Source organism: Protopterus annectens, chromosome 4.part0 (assembly GCF_019279795.1).
Source record: "Protopterus annectens isolate FY-2018-M chromosome 4.part0, PAN1.0, whole genome shotgun sequence".
In the NCBI taxonomy this organism is placed as follows: Eukaryota; Metazoa; Chordata; order Ceratodontiformes; family Protopteridae; genus Protopterus; species Protopterus annectens.
Genome location: NC_056733.1, coordinates 1,735,340,501 through 1,735,366,398, shown reverse-complemented (window position 1 = coordinate 1,735,366,398; position 25,898 = coordinate 1,735,340,501). Strand labels below are relative to the sequence as shown.

Genomic DNA, 25,898 nt, shown 5'->3' with positions numbered 1-25,898 from the left:
CTTTATTTAAATGTTTCTGATGCTTTTAAGTATATTTTTTTGCTGTAAAAGTTGGTACTCTTATTGGCTATTGTACATGCAGTAATGTTTTATCATACGTCTGTTATCCCACTGTGTTTCACTATAGTGATTATTTTTGCCTGTTGTGCATTAGTATATAAAGTGTACAATGTTGCCATTTCACAGTACCATTGAGAAGCCAGCATCAGTCAGCACTGCAACAGTGGTGGTTGGTGAGAATTTTTTCAACTTTCTAGATGGAAAAGTTGATTTCTGACTTGCATGTCCTACAAATTGTTCTTCTTGAAGGCAAACCACACTCTCCAAGGATTATGACTCCTGTGGTCTGAGGTGTTATCCACTTGTGCCATCAGATCTTAAATTTATTTGTTAGCACCATGGCCTCACTGCTTATTGGACACAACACCCTCTCTTGGGCAACTGACATATTGTTTCCCCATATGCTGGGACCAAAGATAACCAAGAAGAGCCAGCATTTAGGCAGCTATCTGGAGTTGCTTTTTTCCCCATAGTTCATGTCCAGTAACACACCTAGGTTTCAGTATACAGTGGGGAATAGTGAGGGTAGGTCTCTTACTAACTCAGTTTATATAACTTCTCAGGAGAGTTCTGCTCCCTTGAAGCCAGTGCATCCATGGCTTTTTACAGTCCACCATAGATCCATTCATGGGATACTGATACCCTGGTCATACACATCCATCACCTCCTAAGGAAAGGCACGCTTGCAATGGTATGCCACTTCTCTCCGAATGCATGTCAGCAAATGCCCAGGTGGCTAATCAAACTCTGGTAGCATGGCACATACTCCAGGCTTTATGCCTCTGAGGCAATGGCTCTGACTACCTACAGACTCGTATACATCTTTTTTTTTTTTTTTTTACCTGAGAAGTCTAAGTCTCTAGGATGGAGTGGAAAGCTACATTGAGTACTTTCCTTTTTAAGGTAAACAACAAAGACTGCTATCTAAAAGCACGGAGTAATAAAAAGATAAATGCAAAGCAAATAAATACTCCAAGCTACCACGGCTAGGTAGTATAAAAAGTATACATTTATTGTCAAAAACAGTGAGTGCTTTTGGGGTACATATATTTAAAATGAATACAAACCAATCAAAATCATGAAAACTAAATCACATGTAACAAACCTAATATAAAATGGAAATCAGGAGAATCCCACTTATAAGAAGACAGAACAGACCAGATCTTTTTAATCAATGTACAAACAACCAATCAAAAGTAAGTTATAACAAAAACATTCACCATTCTTGACGGATGGTCTTGGTAGTACCAAACTAGTAATGAAGAAGAAATTATTTCCATTTTATATTAGGTTTTTTACATGTGATTTAGTTTTCACGATTTTGATTGGTTTGTATTCATTTTTAATATATGGGTTGGTTATGTATTCTTGGTCTGAAGAAGTGGTTTTGATTTTACCGCAAAAGCGCTCACTGTTTTTGACAATAAATTTATACTTTCTATAGTACCTAGCCATGGTAGCCTGGAGTATTTATTTGCTTTGCTTTCCTTTTTAGATTGTATTCAAGAATGGTAGCTATGATAATAATTGGCCTCATTTCAAGTTGGTGTTTGCCCCAGCTTCCACTTTTAGTCACCTAGATGCTCCTGTCTTTCCATGGCCAAGAATAGCTTCTGACAGGCTTCTGCTGGGTACACTTTCTTTCACTTTTTTATGTATTTATTTTAAACAGTATTTTGGGAACTGTTGCTGACATTTACAAGTGATGCCATGCTGAGTAGCAGACATTTACAGGTGATGCCAAAGAACTAAACAGTCACATTTATAGCCACCAAGGTCTCCACTAAAACACTAAAAATAAACAACAACCTAGTGAGACAACCAGGTCAATGGACAATAAACCATACAATCTGAATCAAAAGAGTTTTAATTCTGATAACTGCTAATGGAGGACTGTGGTTCTCTGGCTTTAACTTGTGAAGTACTGTTTTGAAGCACACATGAACAGAAGACATTCTACAATGTGGAGTTAATCACAACAGTTTCAAGAAAGTTTTGAAACCCATTGTGTGTAGGCATGTGGAACCCAACAGAGGTGAAGTAAACTGGTGTCATACTTTGTACGTGGTCCTTGCCAACAAGGAAGTAGTTAGAGAAATAGTGTTTTATAATCCACTGTGTAATTAATTTTAATCACACCAATACTGATGAAAGTGTCTGAACTTTGAACACATTATCCAAAGCAGTGTAATGTCAAATAAGTTGAAGAAAAGCCCTGATTTTGAGGATTTACAGCTATAGGGTGGGGTACCATAGCCATTACATGTGTTGTCTGTCAGAGATATAGTGTAAAAAAACATTGCATTACAGTATGGTTGGCACTACAGAATTGGTGACAAAGAGCAAATATGCATGATCTCAGGCCTGTTATTTCATCCACTTGCCTATAAAGTAAAAAAGTAGTACCTGTTCATACTGTAATTACAATAGGTAAGGAGATGTAAGGGATTATTAAGGTGGGCTTCCATAAGTTTTTAATGATTGCATCAAGAAGTGGTGGAAGAAATGTAACAGGAAGAGGCAGCTACTTTTGTGAAAGAAAGTTCTTGAAGAAAATGGTAAAAAAAATATTGTAGGGTGGTAGAAGACTCAGCATGAGGTTGGGAGGGTGGCCTAATGGTTAAGGTGTTTCCCTTACAAACATAAGGTACAGGGTTTGAGTCTCACAGGGGATAATTGGCTAGGCTTAAAATGGCTCGCAAGGGCAATTAGCCTAGCACTAATCTATGAACCCATGATTGAAAGTAACTGCCTCAGATACAGGGGAGAAAGGAAAGGCCAAACAGGCTGTTAAGGAGGATGGGCAGATGTTTGCTAGAAGATAGCACACTTACATGGAACATTCGTTGTATATTTTTTGGGGGGTGCATTCAGAATTACCACAATCTTAGCTTTTGGAAGTGGATAAAAAGTAATAGGAGTAAATTGTAGAAGAATTCCTATTTAACATGTTCTTATCTATGTTGTCACTTGACAGGTCAGGATAAAACAGACAAAACAGTTGTGGGTTCTGTTCAAGCGGCTTTATTATACACAAACACATCAGGATTGAGGCTTTGTAACTTAAACATAAATAAACTTATAAACAGACTGAAATAAAATAAAAAACAAAACACTGTAGCAAAAGAGGACAAGCCCAACTGGAACTTAGCATAAAACTCATTTCGTCAATAAGACTTCTTCAGAAATACACAAACACCAAGACATACTGGTACATATATATGTGTGTGTGTACACACTCATTGACCTAATTAATAATCACAACAATTAACAAACAATTGAAAATGAAAGCAATATCTGTTAAACATTCATTAAAATAGTCATTTAGAAAACAATTAAAGACATAAAACCACTACCCTACAGGACCAATTTCCGGTCCACTAAAAACACTTTATATTAATCATATCTTTAAGACCTGCTGAATTGTCAGTCCCCGACCTTAGCTGCCAAAAGGTCTCCCTTCCTTCCACTCTATTTTTAATGTTATCACTCCTTAGATCAGTATCAATATGTTCCGAGATGGAAAAAGTAAATTTCTTATAGAAAGAACATACTATAGAATGTCTATATAGGGCATTATTTAAATCTCTTGTTTTTATAGCGTAATAGTGTTCTTTAATTCATTTACACAAGTGTCTTGTAGTCATGCCAATAGAAAATGCAGAACATCCTGAACACAAATCAGTATATACTACATTTTGAATGTTACAACTGAATCTACCAGGAATACTAATAGTACGATTCAAATGTGGCAGACTAACATAAGGCCCCTCGTGAATGTATCGGCAAGTGTTACAACTGTAGCACTTGTACATATATCTAGTCCTATCTGAAATAGGAAATGAATTTTTTGTCTCATTTTTCTCTACCAGTTTCTTAATAGTATGAACTTTCTTGTACACAAAACAAGGGTTGTTGCCCAACACTGCTTGTAAATCACTATTCCCAGAAGTAATTTTCCAGTTGTTGTATAAAACAGACTTAATCTTTCCACTGTCATGTCTAGAACACATTTAGGCAAAATAGAAAAAGCACTAGTAGAATCAATTTCACTATTTGAATCTTTTTCTAATCAATACGTTTCTAGAATAGGAGGAAAATCTGTTCGCCTCCTATTTTTTATTTCAGAAACAATATTGTGTAAAAAAGACAAGGGGAAACCCCTATGAAGAAACAACTCTGTAATTAAGTCTATTTCATTAAAAAATAGCATATAAGTGGTCATACAAGAAGTTCTAATGTACTGACCGTTAGGAACATTTTGTTTCATATGCCAGGGGTGGTTACTAAAATAGTGCAAATAGTTGTTGACATATGTATTTTTCCTGAAAAATCTTACTAGAAAACCTTTTTTTCAGAAACACTCCAACTTAAACTTACATCTAAATAGTTCACACAATAACCACATTATAAACAGACTGACTGCTACATTCACACATGCTCACACTCTGGCTGTTCACACAAAATGGCACTGCTGCCTGCATGCGCTGGGTATTTATACTGCACATGAGTCACTTGGAAATGTTTCTTAAAATTGCAACACACACAAAGTTCTACAAAGATAATATCATAAAAGGAAGCAATTTTTGAAAATATGTAGTGATTAGAGAAAATGCTGAAAATGTGTTGTGAATACTGGACACATGAACCGGGGTCATATCATTTATCTCTAACAGTACTTCACAAATGGTCAGTAATGGTTGGAGATCCTGTTGCAAAGTTGTTCCACATGATTTAATGGTCCTACAGAGGTATTGCTGAAGAAAGAGGTTCTCAATGGTGCTTTATAAATTGTTAGCTAAGCATTCTATGTGATCAGAGTACCTGAATACACTGCAGTGCCTTGACTTTTTCTAACATGTTCCTGATAAGTTATGTATGACTGTCTGTGTATTCATCTTCTGGAAAATGCATTTCTCTGTGCAAACCTGGGGATTACATTGTGTTTTAAACTGTATCTGGAAGCCAGAATGATGCTGCTATGTGGTCTGATGCAGAGAGTGGAGTATTTTGTTGACAGTACTTGTTTCTTTGACAGTAGAAATGCCACTACATGCTGTGAACAAGAGTCAGTGTCACCCATAATGCCTGCCTTCCATTTGGTGATGTGCTTTTTTATGCGACTTGCATTAGCTGTCTGTATGGTACACATGTAAGGAAACCAGTAATTGATAGTCAGATGGTACAAAGTGGTAATGAATGATGTTTAGTGTTAATTATCATACCCCATCTGATGCTATTGTTAAGATACCTGTAAATATGCTAAGTCATTGCCTCTGACTTAGGGTTCCCATGCATATGCACACCCCTATCTTCATGTTCTTTTGCTGAACTGTCATTTGAAGTTTATCACTAAGGAGTCATGATGTCTGCATAATCAATTCCTCTCCTCAACATGATACCTGTTAGCTCAGCTTGCACCTTTATGTACTGAAAGCCTGGGTCATTGCTATTCATCAGGCTGCACAGTTTATGCACTTGTAGATGCTAAGATACCTGAAAGGTGTCTTATCTGCATAACTGATATGTCTTTAGCTTTAGAGAAACTCTTATAATCATACAGCCAGATTCAATAAAGATAACATGGTGCATTTACACCTTGTGTGCATCGTGCCATGACGTGCACACAGTAACACACTGTATTGAATTCAGTAAGCATCTCTACACGGTGTGTAGAGCTCAGCACAGTTGTTGAAACAATGTAAATGCTGCGGCATGCAAATTACAGCATAAGCAGCTGAACTGTATGCTAATCAACCAATCCAAGATGAAGGAGCTATTCAACAAGCTATAAAGCAACAGGGTAGACTCGGTGCTCATTTTCCCTGCAAATTCCAAAACATATTGGAATACAGCCATGGTAAGGAGTCTACACAGAAACAATGTTAGGGGCAGCTAGATGTTGCTTTAATTCATGTGTATGTGCATCAGGCTGACGTCTATGCTACTGCTGCGGCTAATAGACCAAGGCAAAGAAGAAGTAGAGTTTTCAGACCTCGGGTAACTTATCACAATCTATACAATGTGGAAACTGTAGAGCACTACAGGGTAGACTGAGACACACTACAGGAACTCTGCAACCTCTGTCATCCTCAAATCATAGCCAGGGCAAACCAAGGAGAACACATCCCAGTAGAGACAAAGGTATCTGCAACACTTAGAATTTTAGCTACGGTACCTTTCAGAGACATGCTGGGGGTGTCACAGGCATCAGCATCCGGGATCCTTCATCAATTCCTGAATGCTATGCTACAACATGCTAGTGACTACATATATTTTCCCCGTACTCATTAGGATAGGGCCAGAAATATGCAGGAGTTCTACCCTGTAGCACACTACCTTGGAGTACTGGGTGCCATAGATTGCACACATGTAGAAATTAATGCACCACCCAGGGAACAGGGAAGGATCTACATTAATAGAAATGGTTTCTACTCTATTAACTGCCAAGTCATTTGTAATAAGCAACAAAAAGTGACGAACCAGCTGACTCAGGATAAAAGTTTAATCCACAAAAAGACACCAGATAAAATCTGTAAAAGACCAACACTGTAGTTAAAGCGCTTTTCGTTTGACTTATAGCAAACTTCCTCAGAACATAACAAGAAAAATCAATGACCAGTACATTTAAATGAAAAAGTGCGGGAAACTTACCCAAATTTAAAGCTATACACTTCTAAAAGTACAAATAAATAAATACACTTCATTCTTTTTTAATATAAAAAATGACTTAATATTAAATAAAAACCATGTCTATACTGAAAGAATTGTGTGTCATGGAGAACACATTTTATATAAAAAATGTAAATAAACACTTATATAAGTGAATTTGATAAATATTAAAATTATCTACGTAAACTATTTATTTTTAATATACAAGAGATGGAACATGCCTCGTTCAGTCCTGGATAGTTGAAGGCGTTCAATCTAATCTGCCACAACAGTTCCAGTTCTTCTAGTTTGAACGAGGCAGGTCCACCTCTAACGTCTTGTACATATTGATCGATAATCAAAAATTTAAATTTATGACCAGGTAGAAAGTGGAGGTGTTTAGCTAAAGCGTTGTCAAGTTTGGTGTGGGACATTGCATACTGATGCTCGTAGACTCTGTCTCTGAGTCGACGCTCGGTCTTGCCTATGTAGAATGCAAAACAGTCAGAGCATTTGGCTAAATAAATCACAAATTTGCTATTACAGTTGAATTTTGATTTCAACCTGTAACAAGTACCATTAATCGTAACTTGGTTAGAGCAGTCAACATATCTACAATGGTTACAATTTTCACACTTAAACATTCCCGTGAGTCTGGAGATAGATTTGTTACCACTCTCTATAAAGTTTTTGATGTTCCTACCTTTACTAAATACAAAATGTGGTTTAGTACCCAGTATACCAAGAATTAAAGGATTACTCCTAAACAAATCCCAATTCTTCAACAAGATTTCAATAATAAATTTTGATTGTGCGTTAAATGCTGTTATAAAAGAACGCTGAAAATTTTTTTCTGGAACCATACTACGGTCCACTTGAGATACGGTACTTTGTTCAGCGAGAAGTACCTCAACATCTAACGATCTATTTGGATGTAACAGTGGATGGAATTGTTTAGATAATCTCTTAGTTTTGACTTCATCTATTAATGAGTCAACTAGACACTCAGGGTAGCCACGATGAAGAAACATGTGTTTTAAAGTATTGCATTCATTAATGAAGTCCTGGTCTAGACTACATATATGTGAGGCCCTCACGAGTTGTCCCTTTACGACCGATCTTTTTTGGTGGAATGGGTGGCAACTTGAAAAATGCAAGAAAGAGTTAGAATATGTTGGTTTTCTATAGACTTGTCCTGTAAAGCAAGATAAAGTAAAATTTTTAACTAGCAAAATGTCCAAGTAGGCAATGGAATTGGTACTAAATGTGAAAGTAAACTTTAAAAAGTTGGTAGACAAATTTAGAAAGTTGACAATGTTGGTAGCCAAACTCTCATCACCATTAAGGAGAATAAAAATGTCGTCAAGAAAACAAGTGTAATAAACAATGATGTCTGGTGAATAAGTTGATGAAAAAACAACTTGGGATTCCCAATGGGCCATGACTAAATTTGCCACACTGGCACCACATGGTGAACCCATGGCTAAGCCAATTTTTTATAAGTAAAATTTATTGTCGAACATAAAAAAATTGTTAGTCAAAATCAAACCCAACAACTCAGAAATTAAAGAAATGTCAGAAGATGAAGCATCATGTTTTTTCATAGTATCAGCCACCCATTCCAAAGCAATGTCGTGCGGGATACAGGTGTAAAGGTCTTTAACATCTATTGTAAAAAGTTGTACTCACTATTAAAGGTCAACTCGTTGATCTTAGACAAGAAAGACCAGGAGTCTTTACAAATCTGAGACTCGAGGGCCACGTATTTTTGCAATATGCCATCCACAACTTTAGAAATGGTGTAAGTAGGTGAACCACGCCCATCAATGTGCGGTCTCATTGGGGGGTTTCTTACGTCCTTGTGGATTTTAGGTATTCCGAACAGTGTTGGAAATCTCAGAAACATTGTACATGTATAGTCGAGCATAGATTGGTCGATACGACCTTCTATGAAAAGGTCATATAAGCATGATTTTATAAGATTGTAAGCCCTATTTGTTTCGGACCTAGAACTGACCTGATATGTCTCATTTTCAAGTAAAGCTGACATACGAGCTATATAGTCAAAGTTGTCAAAAACCACAAGACCATCCCCCTTTATCAGGTTTGCAAATTCTAATGTTTTGAGATTGTATGTAATTTAAGAAATCCCTTTCTGAACCCGAAAAGTTGCCTTTTATGGCCTTTTTAGTAAGGGCTAAATTCCTCAAATCGAGTTCGCATATTTGCTCGAAAATTTGAAGAAGGGGGTGGAGAGGTGGATTGAATGTGCTTGCTACGTGGTATTGACTTTTCTCTGGGAAGTCATTGTTGTCCATGAAATATACACCTAGATTGAGCTTTCTAATATACACCTTAAGTTCTAAAATGGTCCTAGAAATGTCCATATTGAACCAAGGAACATAAATGTAACCTTTTGAAAGGAAGTCCACAAGATCTATAGACAAAATACTATCAGAAAAACTATAGACTTTAAAGTCATTGTCCCTGTTGAGTATTATGTCTGGACTTTCAATAACTGGATCCATTGCACTTAGTTCAATACTGTCAGTGATAGAGTCATTGTCAAAACATGAAACATTAAGTTCCATAGCTGAACTGTCAGGCAGTAAATAGGTGGTTGGTGAACCAGGCGATAAAATTGGAAACATGGAGGAGTATGAAAGGATTGTCTCAAGTAAGGGGTCTCAAGTATAGACAAGTCTATAGAAAACCAACATATTCTAACTCTTTCTTGCATTTTTCAAGTTGCCACCCATTCCACCAAAAAAGATCGGTCATAAAGGGACAACTCGTGAGGGCCTCACGTATATGTAGTCTAGACCAGGACTTCATTAATGAATGCAATACTTTAAAACACATGTTTCTTCATCATGGCTACCCTGAGTGTCTAGTTGACTCATTAATAGATGAAGTCAAAACTAAGAGATTATCTAAACAATTCCATCCACTGTTACATCCAAATAGATCGTTAGATGTTGAGGTACTTCTCACTGAACAAAGTACCGTATCTCAAGTGGACCGTAGTATGGTTCCAGAAAAAATTTTTCAGCGTTCTTTTATAACAGCATTTAACGCACAATCAAAATTTATTATTGAAATCTTGTTGAAGAATTGGGATTTGTTTAGGAGTAATCCTTTAATTCTTGGTATACTGGGTACTAAACCACATTTTGTATTTAGTAAAGGTAGGAACATCAAAAACTTTATAGAGAGTGGTAACAAATCTACCCCCAGACTCACGTGAATGTTTAAGTGTGAAAATTGTAACCATTGTAGATATGTTGACTGCTCTAACCAATTCACGATTAATGGTACTTGTTACAGGTTGAAATCAAAATTCAACTGTAATAGCAAATTTGTGGTTTATTTAGCCAAATGCTCTGACTGTTTTGCATTCTACATAGGTAAGACCGAGCGTCGACTCAGAGACAGAGTCTACGAGCATCAGTATGCAATGTCCCACACCAAACTTGACAATGCTTTAGCTAAACACCTCCACTTTCTACCTGGTCATAAATTTAAATTTTTGGTTATCGATCAATATGTACAAGACGTTAGAGGTGGACCTGCCTCGTTCAAACTAGAAGAACTGTAACTGTTGTGGCAGATTAGATTGAACGCCTTCAACTATCCAGGACTGAACGAGGCATGTTCCATCTCTTGTATATTAAAAATAAATAGTTTACATAGATAATTTTAATATTTATCAAATTCACTTATATAAGTGTTTATTTACATTTTTTATATAAAATGTGTTCTCCATGACACACAATTCTTTCAGTATAGACATGGTTTTTATTTAATATTAAGTCATTTTTTTATATTAAAAAAGAATGAAGTGTATTTATTTATTTGTACTTTTAGAAGTGTATAGCTTTAAATTTTGAGTAAGTTTCCCGCACTTTTTCATTTAAATGTATTGGTCATTGATTTTTCTTGTTATGTTCTGAGGAAGTTTGCTATAAGTCAAACGAAAAGTGCTTTAACTACAGTGTTGGTCTTTTACAGATTTTATCTGGTGTCTTTTTGTGGATTAAACTTTTATCCTGAGTCATAGAGCTGGTTCGTCACTTTTTGTTGCTTATTAGTTCCAGTGCCGTGTTTTGTATCTAAGTCATTTGTAATGCCAAGTGAATCATCTAGAATATGTGTGCTAGCAACCCAGAAAGTCACCACAACTCACATATCTGGCACACCTCCCAACTATATCATATGTTCAGTATGGGGAATGCAGGTTGTGCACTGGAATTGTGACTGATGACAGCCATGCCATCATTCACTTCTTACTAATACATATAGATAAAAGTGTAGCCTTTACTAATCAAAAAAAAATATATAAAACTATTAAACAGATTTTTCTTTATTACATTTCAGCATATGCAGTATATAGCTGACAAAATGCAAGCATACCTTCTCAAGTTCAGTAATCTTCTATGCAGATATATCCTAAAGTAATAGCATCTCTTTTGTGTTCTGTGCATAAACAAGTCTTCTCACCTTCAGTTTCCCTAGACACACAGTTGCCTTTTTATGGTGTGGATTCTGGTCTGTCAGCACGGTGACATGCAAATGACTTGTGAACTCATTAGACTTGCTGAATCCCAACTACTTGGCTCAGTGCCGCAGATGTAAACATAGAAGAAACGCTCCCTTAGTGTTTGTTTTTAATGGATTGCATCTGTGAATGATTACTGGTAGGGAGAAGGAAAGCACAACAGCAATGCAGACTGCCCTACATCCAGTGGGTGTATCGGGTTAGACTTACCAAATGTTGATGTAATTTGGTTAAGGTTGGAAATATAACTAAGCATCACACAATTTACAGGTTCTGTTCATTAACATCCAACTTCCCCATCATTTGCTAGCAACTGCATATTATATTATTGCCATCTACTATCATCACACATTTTAAGGCCAGTGATATAAAATGGCTCACAGATTGCATGTCTCAGATTATTGGTCTGATAAGAGAAGAATGAGGTAAGATAAGACAGAGCTGCATATTTGCAAGCAATACTCTTAACTGGTTGTGTGATCATTCAATGTACTACATCCAGAATTAATAAATGTACAAGTAACTGTTATAGGGTATGTAGTAGATGATGTTGCAGTTGGCTGTATGCCAGAATGATTTCAGTTCTTGCTGCAAAGGTGTTTGTGTAGCAAAGAGGGATAAGACACCCTTACTGTGTTCTAAAGGTTCACTGGAATGAGAGTTCAAATCCAGAGCTACATAGAAATATTTTATGCGTACTAGTGCATGTCATATATTGCTTTTCCTCATTTCAACTACTTATCCCTTTTTTCTTTTTTTCCACTTTTTTTTTTTGGTGGGGGGGCAGTGGTCGCGTGATGCTTGTCTTAGCACAAACACGGGAAATGGAGAAAAAATGAATGTCAGTTTTGGCTGTGCTTATCTCATTTGAACGAAGCATGGCAATTTGCAAACTGGACTACTGGCCCAGCCAAGAAGCAAACAGAACACCTGCAAACATAACATCTGTAAAAGGGCAAAGGTCAAAAACAATAGATTGTTGCAATTTTGTTTTCTATCGTACAACTCGCTTAGCAGCTTTGTGCTGTGGTTATCAAGATTCCTTAACAGCTGCAGCCATCGAACACCTGCAGAAAGACTCAGACAGCCAGATACATTCAATTAATTTTGTTGGGCACTGCTCAAATATGCTAAGCAGAGTTTCTCGGTGGTTAACACAGAGATTTTAAGAATGATTAGGAAATGTTATGTAACTAGCCCTGTGGCAGCAGATGTAAGTATAGGGCTGGAGTGCAGATGGTGCTGAGTTCTAGTAGAGGATGTGCGACCTATTTTTACTGTTGTAACAGTGCAGTTTATAGCAATGAACTGAAAAACAGACAAGAGTTTTTCAGCATTCTTGCGGCAACAGGTGTAAGTGTATGACTGCCATACACGTGGTCCTTGGTTTTAATACTGGATATTCTATACACTTTTACTGTTATTCCACTTCCCATTATATTCACTCTCACTTATAACACTTTAGATATTGGAGCTAATATGAATTATATGTATGAGGGAAGAGACACCATTATTGTGTTTTCAGGTGTATGACTAAGGGTACATTGTCTACTATATTTCTATAAGTATAATTCTGCTATGTGGACTTGCATGGGCTTCACAATTACATAAGACACAGACACAACTGGAGCTACACCCAATAACATTGTCAGGTCACACACATATGTGTAACAGCTCAAACTGTCACCTTTATTTATGTATAATTCCTGACTATGTGAGCAGCACATCTTTGAAAAACAGACAAGTGTTTTCCAACATTCGTGCGGCAACAGGTGTAAGTGTATGGCTGCCATACACATGGTCCTGGGTTTTAATACTGGATATTCTATACACTTTTAGTGTTATTCCACTTCCCATTATATTTACTCTCACTTATAACACTTTAGATATTGGAGCTAATATGAATTATATGTATGAGGGATGAGACATTAGCATTGTTAGGTCACACACATACATGTCTAACACCTCAAACTGTCACCTGTATTTATGTATAATTCCTGACTATGTCTGAGCAGCACATCTTCTGTGGCAAAGATGGAAAATTAATGCTGTGGAAGAAAATGTTTTGTCCCTTATGCCTAGGTTTGAATCCCACAGTGTAAAATCAATTTCCTCAGTGTATAAAAGCCAAAACAAATGTGCCAGGTCATTACATTTATGCCCCAGTGCATGTCGGCAACCTTAACACATCTAATAGTTACTTTCCAATTTCCAATATATATTTCCAGGCTACATCAGTAGACACCATTCAAACTAAGGCCAAGTGTAATTAACATTCCATTTTCAATTGTTTAATTCCTCCCTGCTTGGCACTGCTGTTCTCCGCATAATATCACGCAAATATGGTTGGCATTATTGCTCAGGTTTGCACAGTACCAGTAAACACAATAACTGTAATTAGCAGGAAAGCATCAGTTCCTATTGCTCTAATTTGGCTGATAGACATAGCTGGCATTAGAGAGGAAGGTGCCAAGTTTAGAGCACAGAAGTGAGGTGTCCAGGATACTTATTGGACTCCTGGTAAAGCACCACAGCCAAAGGTTTCTGCAGGGGAACTATCTGGCTCCCAGTGCGAGACTGAAGCTTGGAATTGTGTGTCCCAGCTATATCCAGTGCCATCGGCATCCCACACACTGGACAGCAGTGTAGGCATCATTTTAATGACCTACACAGGTGAAAAGCAATACCCTCAACTGTTGGTTGAATGAGTTTGAAACTGTGGACATCCCACAGCTGTGTAAGTATGACAATAACAGAGTACTTGTAACACTTAAAAAGCTAAATATAGGTAAGCAATGCACATGAAGTACAGTGTTTGTTATATTAATATAGTTTGATTACTGTTTCATGAATGTAAATTTGCCTGTGTCACAAGAGATAATTCAATAAATGTGTTTGAAAAAAAAGACTGGCATGTATAGTGCCCTTCTGCTCTTTTCTGTTCCTTCCCCAGCTGCCACCCAGTGTGAGTTCAGTAGGCAGGCTCATCTTGCTCGGATGGAAGACTGAGGGAAAAAAGTGGTATGTATGCAGCAGAAGAGACGTGTTATTGTAGCTTTAGGTAGCTTTTTGGGTCTTTTATACATTTGTATCAAACTAAGCATGCATATCCCAAGTATAAAAGAAAGCATGCATGCATTAGTCTTTAGCACAAATCATTTGTAGGATTCAAATATTAGACCATGGTCAGAGGTTGTAGGTTCAAATACTATGATTCACAACTATACAATACTGTTATTTCTTTAATAAAATTTACATTAAATTAAAAACTGTATACTAATAGCAAAAATGCCGTAAACTGTAGTCTGTATAATTAGAATATGCCTATGTGCAGTGTATGCACATTTCAAGGATTACTTTCAGCAATATGTAGTATAGTGTGCATCTGTTAGGACATATACTTAAATATAATAAGATGAAAGAGTTGTATAATTGTGTTAATGCACTGTATGTCACATATGATGGTATTCATTTTATCTCTTTTTTTTCCTCTCAGCCTAACCCTTATCTCTCTTTTTATTTTATGTTATGTGTCATCAAAATGTCTCCATGTCATCCATGCGTACCACATCACTAAATGCTACACAGCAGAATGAGGTAGGTAGCCCCAGTGGTGAACAGAACATTCCCCAAATCCTAATGATTAAGTGATGCAATACAACCTATTCCCTCTATGGATTCTGACTGCTATGCTAATAGTCTGAAATCCTTGCAATAACCCCAAAGCACTGGCACTACTGACCCAAATAGCAGCTGATGGGGCAGGCTTCCAAACAACCAATTTTGACAGGAACTGGCCTGTCAGAACGTTCAGGTTGCCCCCTCTGCATACCTACAAACTGCTTAGCAAAAGAAATCTGGACTAAGTCAAATGAAATGGTGGGGGGCAAAGAACACAAAAATCAGGAATACATTTCAATTCATGCCCTTAGGAAATTTAAAAAGTTATTAGAATATTGGGCTTGGGTGTTTACCTGCATTTTCTGAAGGATATGAAGTCTAAAGTGCAAAAGTCTGTAATTACTTAGAGACTTCAAGCTACGATTGACAGAAAATGACAACTTTTATGAGGAACTTAAAACTATGAGGCAAAACTCTGGGCATTCTGTGAAAATCTGGACCAGTGAGAGGTACGACCCTTCAACTACCAACCTGTTCTTAGTTTCATAGTTTCATAGTATAGTACTAGGCTATCTGCCCTAGGGCATTTATAAGCCTAGCCAAAGTGTATGTGGCTTTCGCCACCCCATGTAATGATACAAACGTGTACAATTTAAATTAAATTTAGTTTACTGTGCCTCTATCTACCAATGACACAGAGATGACCCCTGGGGTAAACCTACAATCACTCATCCATTCATCCAGATTTCTCTTGAAGAGAGTCAGTGAGGGGCTCTGCCTAACATGGACAGGTATCCTGTTCCAGAGTCTTGCGGAAGCCTCTGGGTTATGAATCTGTCCCTCCAGCATGTCCTATTCATATTTGTGCTGAGGTTTAGATCTTTAGCTCTCGTGGCTCTGATGGATTTGGATTTTTTGAGGTGGAGCATGTCCATTAATTCTGAATTGGACATGGCCTTGTATGTAAGGCACAGATCACCTCTGAGCAGGCGGTATGCTACTGAATAGAGCTGGAGCTTTTTCAGTCTGGCAGCACATGACATATGCTGGAGACCCTTGATCCTCTTGGTAAGGTACTTTTGGGGTCTCTCCAGCTGCTGCAGGTGCCGGGTTAGGTACATACCAAATGGGGCATTGTACTCAATCATAGACCTGATAAGGGAGGAATATAAAGGTGCAATGACATCCTTTGATCTGGATGTGAATCCCTTCATGATAAGGTGGGCAAGGTAGAAGGTCTTTCTAACCACTTTGGTGACATGGGTGTCAAATGAGAGGTCACTGTCAACTTGGGTCCCCAGGTCTCTGATTACTTTTTCCGTACTTAATGGATTACCACCTATGTGGTAATTTGTGGGTAGTTTGTTTTTTCCAAAGGGGATGACTATACATTTTTTGGCATTTAGTTTAAGGCCATGACTCTGGCACCAGTCGTCTGTTTCTGTGAGGCCCTTCTGGAGGATGCATGTGTCAGCTGGTGTGCCGACTATGGCGCCTAGTTTGCAATCGTCTGCAAACTTTGTCAGCCACAACCCCCCCCCCCCCATGTTTGCCTGCACATCTGAGAAATAAATGCCGAACAAGAGGGGTCCCAAGACAGAGCCCTGTGGGACTCCACTTGTGATTGGCTTAGAGTCTGACATAGCTCCAGCTATTCTGACTTTGTGGGTTCTGTCCTTTAGCCAGTTTGCAACCCATCTTGTGACAAACGGGTTTACATTTAAGCTGTTGAGCTTGTCTATGATGCCTGAGTGGGGTATTGTGTCGAAGGCTTTTGCCAGATCCAGGTAGGCTGTATGAACTGCTTTGCCTTCATCAATGGCTCTAGTGACTGTTTCAAAAAAGTCCACCAAGTTTAAAAGACAGGATCTGCCTTTTACAAAGCTGAACTGGGTAGGGTCAATTGTCTGTAGGTCCCCAATGTCTTTGTTTATGAGTTCCATAATGATCCTTTCCTTGCAGACCAGGCTGGTCAAGCTTATGGGGCGGTAGTTTCCAGGGTCTGTAGAGGTGCCACCTTTGTGGAGTGGGATCACTGTAGCTGTATGCCAGTGTTCAGGGACGTATCCTGTAGCAAGGCTAAGATTAAACAGCATTCTTATGTGCGGGTTTAGCTCCTCTAGGAGTTCACGTAGCATGCAACCCGGGGCACCGTCAGGTCCCATGGATGCTGTATTTTTAGCTTTGCTGAGGGCAGCTCTCACCTGGACATCTGAGATTTCAGGGAGGTTGCATTCAGCTGAGATATTTATTTCATCTTTTGGGGGAGTGGGAAGGGAGAAATTTGCACTGAACCTGTCTGCCAGTATGTTGGCAATATCTGTGGGTTCAGTGTATTTTTTGCTGTTATGAACTAACTCTGCGCATATCTGAGTGTTTCCGCCCAGGTTTCTAACATAACTAAAGAAGGCCTTGTGATTATCTTTAGTGTCCTTAGCGATTTTTCTCTCGAAGTTGGCCTTTGATGATTTTATTAGCGAACGTAGTTTTTTGCTAGTGCTGATCAGGCACTGTTGCTGCTACTGCGATGATTGGAGAAAGAACCCAAGACTAACCTACAAACCTTTACTATAATAATTCTCCAAAATATACCCACTGGTCACAGAGCAAGTGTTCCAAATGGCAAGAACAATCATATATATATATATATATATATATATATATATATATATATATATATATATATATATATATATATATATATATATATATATATATATATATATATATATATATATATATATGTATGTATGCGTGTGTGTAAGTGTATGTGTGTGTATTACTATACATCATATACATTCAGTGTTGACATGCTAAACCTCAATGTAATAACGTCATAAATGTCCATGTCAATATGCAACTATGCATGCACCGAGAAACAGCCTCAGTGTATGCAAAATTTATCTGTACAAAAAAAGAAAAACAGCATTTTCATAGGGGGTAAGGCCTACACCCCCTGCTATTTATATATACTAGCTCAGAGATTGCACAAACATGGGGTGGGGGTATATTCACCTACCTGGGAATTGCTCAGTTTCAGACACATGTTGACCAGCTTCTAAGTAGATCATAAATGTATGACTATATAACTAAACAGCTGGCAAATAAACACACAATCCCTCTTAAGCAATGAACCTATATCTATGTACTTAAGCTTAGGGTATAGTGTATAGTGGCAATCACAGAAATGATGAAACATTGATGTTGTTAATGGTAATTAATGCATTAATTTCAACAAATGTTAACAGTGGAGCCCTCAGCGACTGAACAAGAACTATATGACTCTGAGTGGTGGATCACTCGGCTCTTGCATCGATGAAGAATACAGATAGATGCAAAAACTAATGTGAATTGCAGGACACGTTGATCATTGACACTTCAAATGCACTTTGAGGTCCCGGGGCTATGCCTGTCTGAGGGTCATAGTGCCTTCTATTTCCCCCATTGTTGTCCAACCCCTAGTGAAAATGTGGCCAGGTAGTCGAGGGAGCCGGTTGCGGGCCACCCGTCCCCCCAGGGCAAGATGCAGATGGAGGAGAGGAGTCCCTGCTGCCCCAAGCTAGAAAGCCCATCTGAGCTATGGACAGGAGGGTGAAGGAGCATATCCAGCCACTCGGCTGCTGTCCTGCAAGTGCGGCCCAATTTGCACCTCCCAGTTCCTGTACTTTGGGGACACGTAGTCACTCCTCCACCACACAGAGTCCAGTGGCAGGGGAATGGGTCTGAACATACATCAGTCCCCATGGCCTCCACCACCCACCTGCACCTCCTGTGACCCTGCTTGGAACGTGACCTCAGATCAGATGTGGCAACCCACTGAATTTAAGCATATTCATAAGCAGAGGAAAATAAACTAACTAGGATTCCCTCTGTAATGGCAAGTTTCTCCTCCTTAAAAGTTATTCCTTAGAGCATATGAATTCTAGAGCAGTGTTTTTGTGTTTTTGCAGGTGGCAAGCCACCTTGCACCCCCCCCAACCCCCTGTTAATTATATATTCCAACTACAAGATTGCACACTTCAAGGAGAAAATGCATATTCCCAAACCTTAGTAATTGTGTGATTGCATACAGCTGTCTACCATCTGTTTTGCTGACCAATGTGTATTAGCAAAACACAGAAAACAAGAGTTTTTTTTTTTTACTAAAACTGACTAATGCCATCAAATCAATGTGTGTGTGTGTGTGTGTGTGTGTGTGTGTGTGTGTGTATGTGTGTATATATCTATATATCTATATATATATATATATATCTATAGATATATATAGATATATATATCTATATATATATATATATATATATATATATATATATATATACATATACATATATATATAGATATATCTATATCTACATATAAATATATATGTATATATATAGACATACACACACACACACACACACACACACACACACACACACACACACACACACACACACACACACACACACACACACACACACACACACACACACACACTCAATGCTTTCTGGAATTCATAAATTCCAAAGCTCTGGATCAACTTATCCACAAACCTACCAGGGGCAACAATATCCTAGACCTAGTCATTACCAACATGAATGACTGGTGTTCCACACCTGAAGCCAACTCCTCGTTGGTCAGATCTGACCATAAGCTAATCACTATAGATATCCATACCCTGCCCCCATCCCCCATTAAGGAAATCACTGTAAAAAATGTCTCCAAAGCCAACTTTATGCTTCCCAAGACAGAGGCATACTTCATGACACCCATGCAGATCTACCATACATATACGACTGCTGAATCCTACACAAATGCAGTCTATAAGCACTTACACGAGTGCATGGATCATGCTATCCATAATAGAACCAAGATGCTATCCTCCAAGAAAAGGAAGCCAATCTGGTGGTCCCCTACCATAAACAAATTCTACAACAGAAGGAGGAAACTGTTGCAAAAGAGAGTAAAATCCCAAGAGTGGAAGATCTCCCTGGTCACCCTCAGTACGAAGCTGAGATCCCTCATAAAATCTTCCAAAGCTAGCTATGAAAACAAAATTGCCACTGATTCTATGGACAACCACAAAGCATTCTATAGCTATGTCAAGAATCTCAGTGGCAACACCCAGATCTGCTCTGAGTTACAGCACAATGGCACAACAATTACAGAACCAACTGATATTGCCAACATCCTAGCAGATAGGTTCAGTGCTAACTTTACCCCCCTCTCACCTCCTAATGGGCCCATATCTATAACAGAAGAATGCAGAGTCCCTGTAATCACAACTATGCTGGTAAAAACTGCACTCTCTAAAGCCAAGAACCAAGATCCATGGGACCAGACAACATCCCAGACTGCATTTTACATGAACTTCAGAATGAACCGGCTCACCACCTAAGCACTATGTTCAATCATAGCCTCACATCAGGCTTCATGCCCACTGAATGGTGCACAGCAACAGTTAACCCACTCCACAATGGGGGAGCCACCATGGACCCCGGGAACTATCACCCTATTAATCTGATGAGTCTGGTCTACAAGGCCATGGAACGCATCATCATGGAACTCATAAACAAAAACATTGGTAACCTCCAAACTCTGGACCCCACCTAGAGTTAGTTTAGGTTTGTGAAAAGCAGATCATGCCTCCTGAACCTGATCGACTTCTTTGAGGCAGTCACCAAAGCCGTAGACGAGGGTAAGGTTGTTCACACAGCCTATCTTGACCTCACTAAGGGCTTCAACACCATTCCCCATTCAAGAATTATAGATAAACTCACTAAACTAGGTATAAATCCCTGCATCACAAGATGGGTTGCCAACTGGCTCACTGACAGAACCCACACTGTAAAAGTTGCAGACTCCAAATCTGACTTCAAACCAGTGACAAGTGATGTACCACAGGGTTCAGTCCTGGGTCCTCTCCTGTTTGGTATCTACTTCTCTGAAGTACAGGCTAACACAGAAGGTCTCTGGCTAACAAAGTTCACAGATGACTGCAAATTAGGAGCCATAGTCGAGTCCCCAAACAAAGTGGATATTGTACAAAAGGGCCTCACTTGGACAAATGCCTGGTGTCAAAACCATGGCCTCAAGCTCAATGGCAGAAAGTGCATTGCCATCCCCTTTGGTAAAAACTCTGTACCCATGAAATGCCACATAGGAGGCAGTCTACTTAATGCAAAATGTGTGATAAGAGACCTTGGGACTCAGGTGGACAGTAGTCTCTCCTTTGATAATCACATTGCCACAGTAGTCAGGAAATCTTTCTACATGGCACACCTCATCACAAAAGGGTTCTCATCCAGGAAAAAAGAGGTCATTGTTCCTCTATACTCATCTCTCATAAGACCCATTATAGAGTACAATACCCCTTTTGGAATGTACCTCACAAGACATCTGCAACAGCTGGAAAGGCCGCAGAAGTACCTCACAAAGAGGATTACTGGACTCAAGCAGATGCCCTACACTGACCGTCTCAAAAAACTCCAGCTTTACTCTGTAGCATATCATCTAGTCCGTGGTGATCTCTGCCTAACATACAAACCTATGTCAAACCCAGAGCTGTTTGACATGCTACACCTAATGAAATCCCAATCCCTCTGAGCTACACAATCTAGGGACCTAAACCTTGTCACCACAATAAACATAACATGCTAGAGAGATAGATTGCTGTCCCAGAGACTTCCCATATTCTGGAACAAACTGCCCATCTATGTCAAACAGAGTTCCTCATTAGCCCTCTTCAAGAAAAAATATTGGTGAGTGGATGGGAAATAGGAAATTCAGCACGGGTATCACTTCTGTGGCTCTGCTCAACAGGGGCACAGGAAAATAACCTTTTTGGGTGGCAAAAGCCAGGGAACCTGATTGGCTAGGCTTACTTAGGCCCTTGGGCCGATAGCCTGTGAACCTATATATATCTATATATATATATATATATATATATATATATATATATATATATATATATATGTGTGTGTGTGTTTATAAATATATATATATATATATATATATATATATATATATATATATATATATATATATATACATATATATATATGTATATATATATATATATATATATATATATATATATAGATATACACACACACACACACACACACACACACATAGTTGAATAGAAATATATGTGTGTGTGTGTGTGTGTGTGTGTGTGTGTGTGTGTGTGTGTGTGTGTGTGTGTGTGTGTGTGTGTGTGTGTGTGTGTGAAGAAATGCAAAAACATTTCTAACTTTTGCTTATGAGTATTGCAGTTTTTACATTGCATAATTTGATTATGTTGAAATGTCTCTTACAACTGCAAATCTTTTAATATTATTATAAGAAGGTTACTGCAGATACCATAAATACTTACAAAGCTATGTGCAACATTTTCAGAAAAGATACACATCAACACAATAAAGCAGGCAATTGTTTTTGCTGAAATATGAAAATTATGCAGTAATGATAATGCCAAAAATGGTAAAAAGAAAGCAGCATCTTATCCAACACTATAGGTTGTCTATGCTACTTATTTGATAAAAGGAGTGGAATCACTACTTAAAATGGTTGTTAGATGGCCTTAGAGCGCCAGTACTAAGAATAATTAAAGAGTGGTCCAAAACAGTATTTTTAAAGCAATAACAGTTGTCATATTGTTAAGGTGCTTTGTTCTTACATCTTTCCTGCCTTTCAACCAACTGACATGTAGATCTGTTTCCTGAACCCATGACCTATCTCTCTTTTCATTTACTGATTCCATCCTTCTTGGTCATGATCTTTGAACAGATATGCTTGGCATCAGCAAATGGAGAGAGCTTTGCTAGGTAGTGGCAATTCTACAAGCAGATGCTGCCTTTCTGCAAGCTGCTGAATCATGGTGCTTAATTGCATGTGAGAGTGCAGTGGAATGAAGCTGTAACACCCATAAACCTGCATTACTTCTATGGCTTCTACACTGAACTTCCCATTTTCTGCTCTTGCTGTTCTGAAGTTTACCTCCAGTGGGGTAAGTCACAGTGATGCAAAAGGGGAGCGGTGGTGGTGCTGTGGTAGCATTGTCGCCTCACAGTAAGACACTGTCTGGTTCAATTCTCAGCTAGAGCGTATTGTGCGTGGAGACATGCGTGAATGGGTGTACCTTCATTGAAGGTTGTGCATCAGGGCTGGTAACTTGGCATGTAAAAATCAACTACCAATCATTAGCGGACCGGAGTTCCGCTGTGGCAACCCCTAACCGGGAAAAGCCGAAAGACACAACAACATTAAGAAATGCAGCCAATCCTGCAGTGTTTTGTTTCTTCCTACTGCAAACCTAAGATCATTCTTAAATTCAGATGGATGGGAAAACTGGTAGACACTGAATCTTTAGAAGCATTCTACCTAACAGCAGCTGATTGCTGACATTATGTTAACTTCTATACTGACCTAGTTGTTGCTCACTGCATTCATATGCATGGAAAAAGTATGAAAGCAAATAAGGATTTAAAACATGGTTTATCTGTGAGGGCTGAAGAACTGGCATCATACCTCTCAACCTCTTGCAGCCAAAAATCTGGACAAAGCCATATATAAAAGTGGGACAAAGGCCCCAAAACAGGGGCAATTTTTAAATATTGCTCTTACAAACTTAGAAACTTGATAGAATACCAGGTTTTGCATTACCGTGAACTTTTTGAAGGGTATGAAGTCTAAAACTCAAATGTCTGTCATTTTCTAACTTCAATTTTTAATGAATTGCCACAAATTTTCCAGAAAACCGCAATGCTTTGAAAAACAGACCAAAAATATGAGGCAAAATAATGGACATTCTGTGAAAATCTGTACAGTTGAGAAGTATACCTGGCATTATATGGTTTTATTTATGCATACTAAAAGGATCAACTCATAGGCTTACTTAATATTAACTGCTTAGTGTGTTTGAGTTCAAAACACAGATAACAGCAATGGAAAACTGGAGTAACTATATCTAATGATCTGCTTATATTTTAAGGTATCTGGGTAATGCAAAATTTGATCCATTGCGTCTCTGAATTTCTATAAGCACAGTAATAGGCATTATATAGCATCACTAATTAAAATTAACTTTTTACAGGGACTTCAAAAAGAATATGCAAACTGCAAAATGAAATGTGAAGGACCAGAGCTTCTCTACACACAAGTCTCATTTTCTCAAAATAAACAAAAGAAAGCACCAGAAGATTTATCACTGAACGATGTAGAATATGCAGCTGTAGTTTTCAAAGACAGTGGGCCAGATTCAGGAAGCCTCCGTGTAAGAGTTATAACTCTTACACGGAGGCTGCAGTGAAACTGTGTGATGTCAGCATGTCATGCATATGCATGAGGTGCATAAGACATGCTGAATCACACTAGTAACTCTTACACGGTCCGTGTAAGAGAGTAGGGGGCGTGTCTGTAGGCTAAGCCCTGCAAGCGGACACGCCCCCGGAAGACTAGAATGGCTGAAAGTAAACAGCCACGAGAGAGGCCATGGAAATGTGCATAAACACACTACACAGCACATGCCCCGATAGACCATCACTGTATAAAGTGAAGAGATGTAATAAAATTAAATTAAAACCTTTTTTTTTAAAACCCGTAAATGTTTGCTACTGTGTGCCCGTGTGCGCAGGTGTGCTACTAGCGCAATCACAGTTAGCAATCAGTGGAAAAGGATATAAGAACTAAATATGCAAAGTAAGCCAAGAAATAATAGCTTAGCGGTAGAGTTGCCGGCCTAAGAGTAGGCAGGGTTCGAGCCCCCACAACAACCTTTTTTTTTTTTTTGTAAATAAGCACTAAAAGGCCCCTGACAGTATTGTACACATGTAAATGTATTCCCTTTTGTAAAATGGAATGAAACAGAGCATATATTCTGAAGTAACACAATAACAAAAATAGTCAGAAATGTACTGATAGGTAAGCTGCTGTGAGACAGAGTGCCCGTAGCTGAGTAGTGTTTAAAAAGCTGCAAACTGCGTGCCTGTTGCTAGGCATCGGTTTAACAGAGTGAAATTGTTTGCAACTAGCTGTGCTTAGCTGAACATGTGTGTCACTAGCCAATTAAGGTTTATCCCAGTGCACACCGTTTGCGCGCTCCCACAAGCTAACTGCCAGTGCGCATGCGTTAGCTCCAGCAAGCGGCGCAGACCTGGTTTTAAGTTCTTAAAAGTGCTTTTGGCATGTTTGATTGACAGGTCTCAACTCATTTCTGTCAGGAAAATCAAAAAGCAGTTGCCAGATTCGAACCCAGGATACCATGCACTAGAGTCAAAGTACTGAACCACTAAGCCATGACAGCAATACCTAGAAATGCAGAAATAGCATATATATGGGATAAAATCCAGAATGGAGCATGATAAAGCATTTTCAGTGAAGTAGATACAATTCCAAAATGGCCAATCAGAGAAATGTGCGGGAAAATCGGCATATATAAGCCCCATAGGTGGGAATACACAGCAGAAACGATTGTAGATCAGAGCTGCAGTCAGAATGAGTGGAGTAGGTGAGGGACGTTGCTTTCGAGCACAGCGTTGGGGCGTTGAGGAGTCCAGATACATGGTCTGGCTCCTTGTCCACCATCACGAGGCCCAACTCATGCAGGGCCAGGTCTCATGGGGAGCATATAGGGCAGAGGCATGGGACCAGTTGGCTCGTGATCTGACCAGTGCTACTGGCATTCCACGCACTGGTGAGCAGGTCCGTCACCACCATGCGGACTTGAAGCAGCCTTAAGCAAGACCAGTTGTCCGAATGGATCCAGGAGGCCCGGGATATGCCCAACGCCCCACTACTGAGTAAGTTACATTTTACTTATGTATGTCAGGATTTCAACTAGCTGATACCATGGAGATGTGTAGTCCAATATTACTTCTTTTGTATTACAGCTGCAGGTGTCCGCTCTTCGAATCGCGAGATGCATGCCCGTACGCTGGTGTGGATGCACCACCGTGCAGGTTAGTAACCCCACCCAGTACTTGTAAATAAATATTATACTGTAGCATGTATCAGAACACTGCAG

The 25,898-nt window shown here is 38.8% G+C and overlaps 1 pseudogene; it reads left to right on the top strand.

Annotated features, from left to right (window-relative positions):
• Nucleotides 1-18,170: 18,170 nt before the first annotated feature.
• LOC122800532 lies at nucleotides 18,171-18,313 on the top strand (annotated as a pseudogene).
• The last annotated feature ends 7,585 nt before the right edge of the window (nucleotides 18,314-25,898 follow it).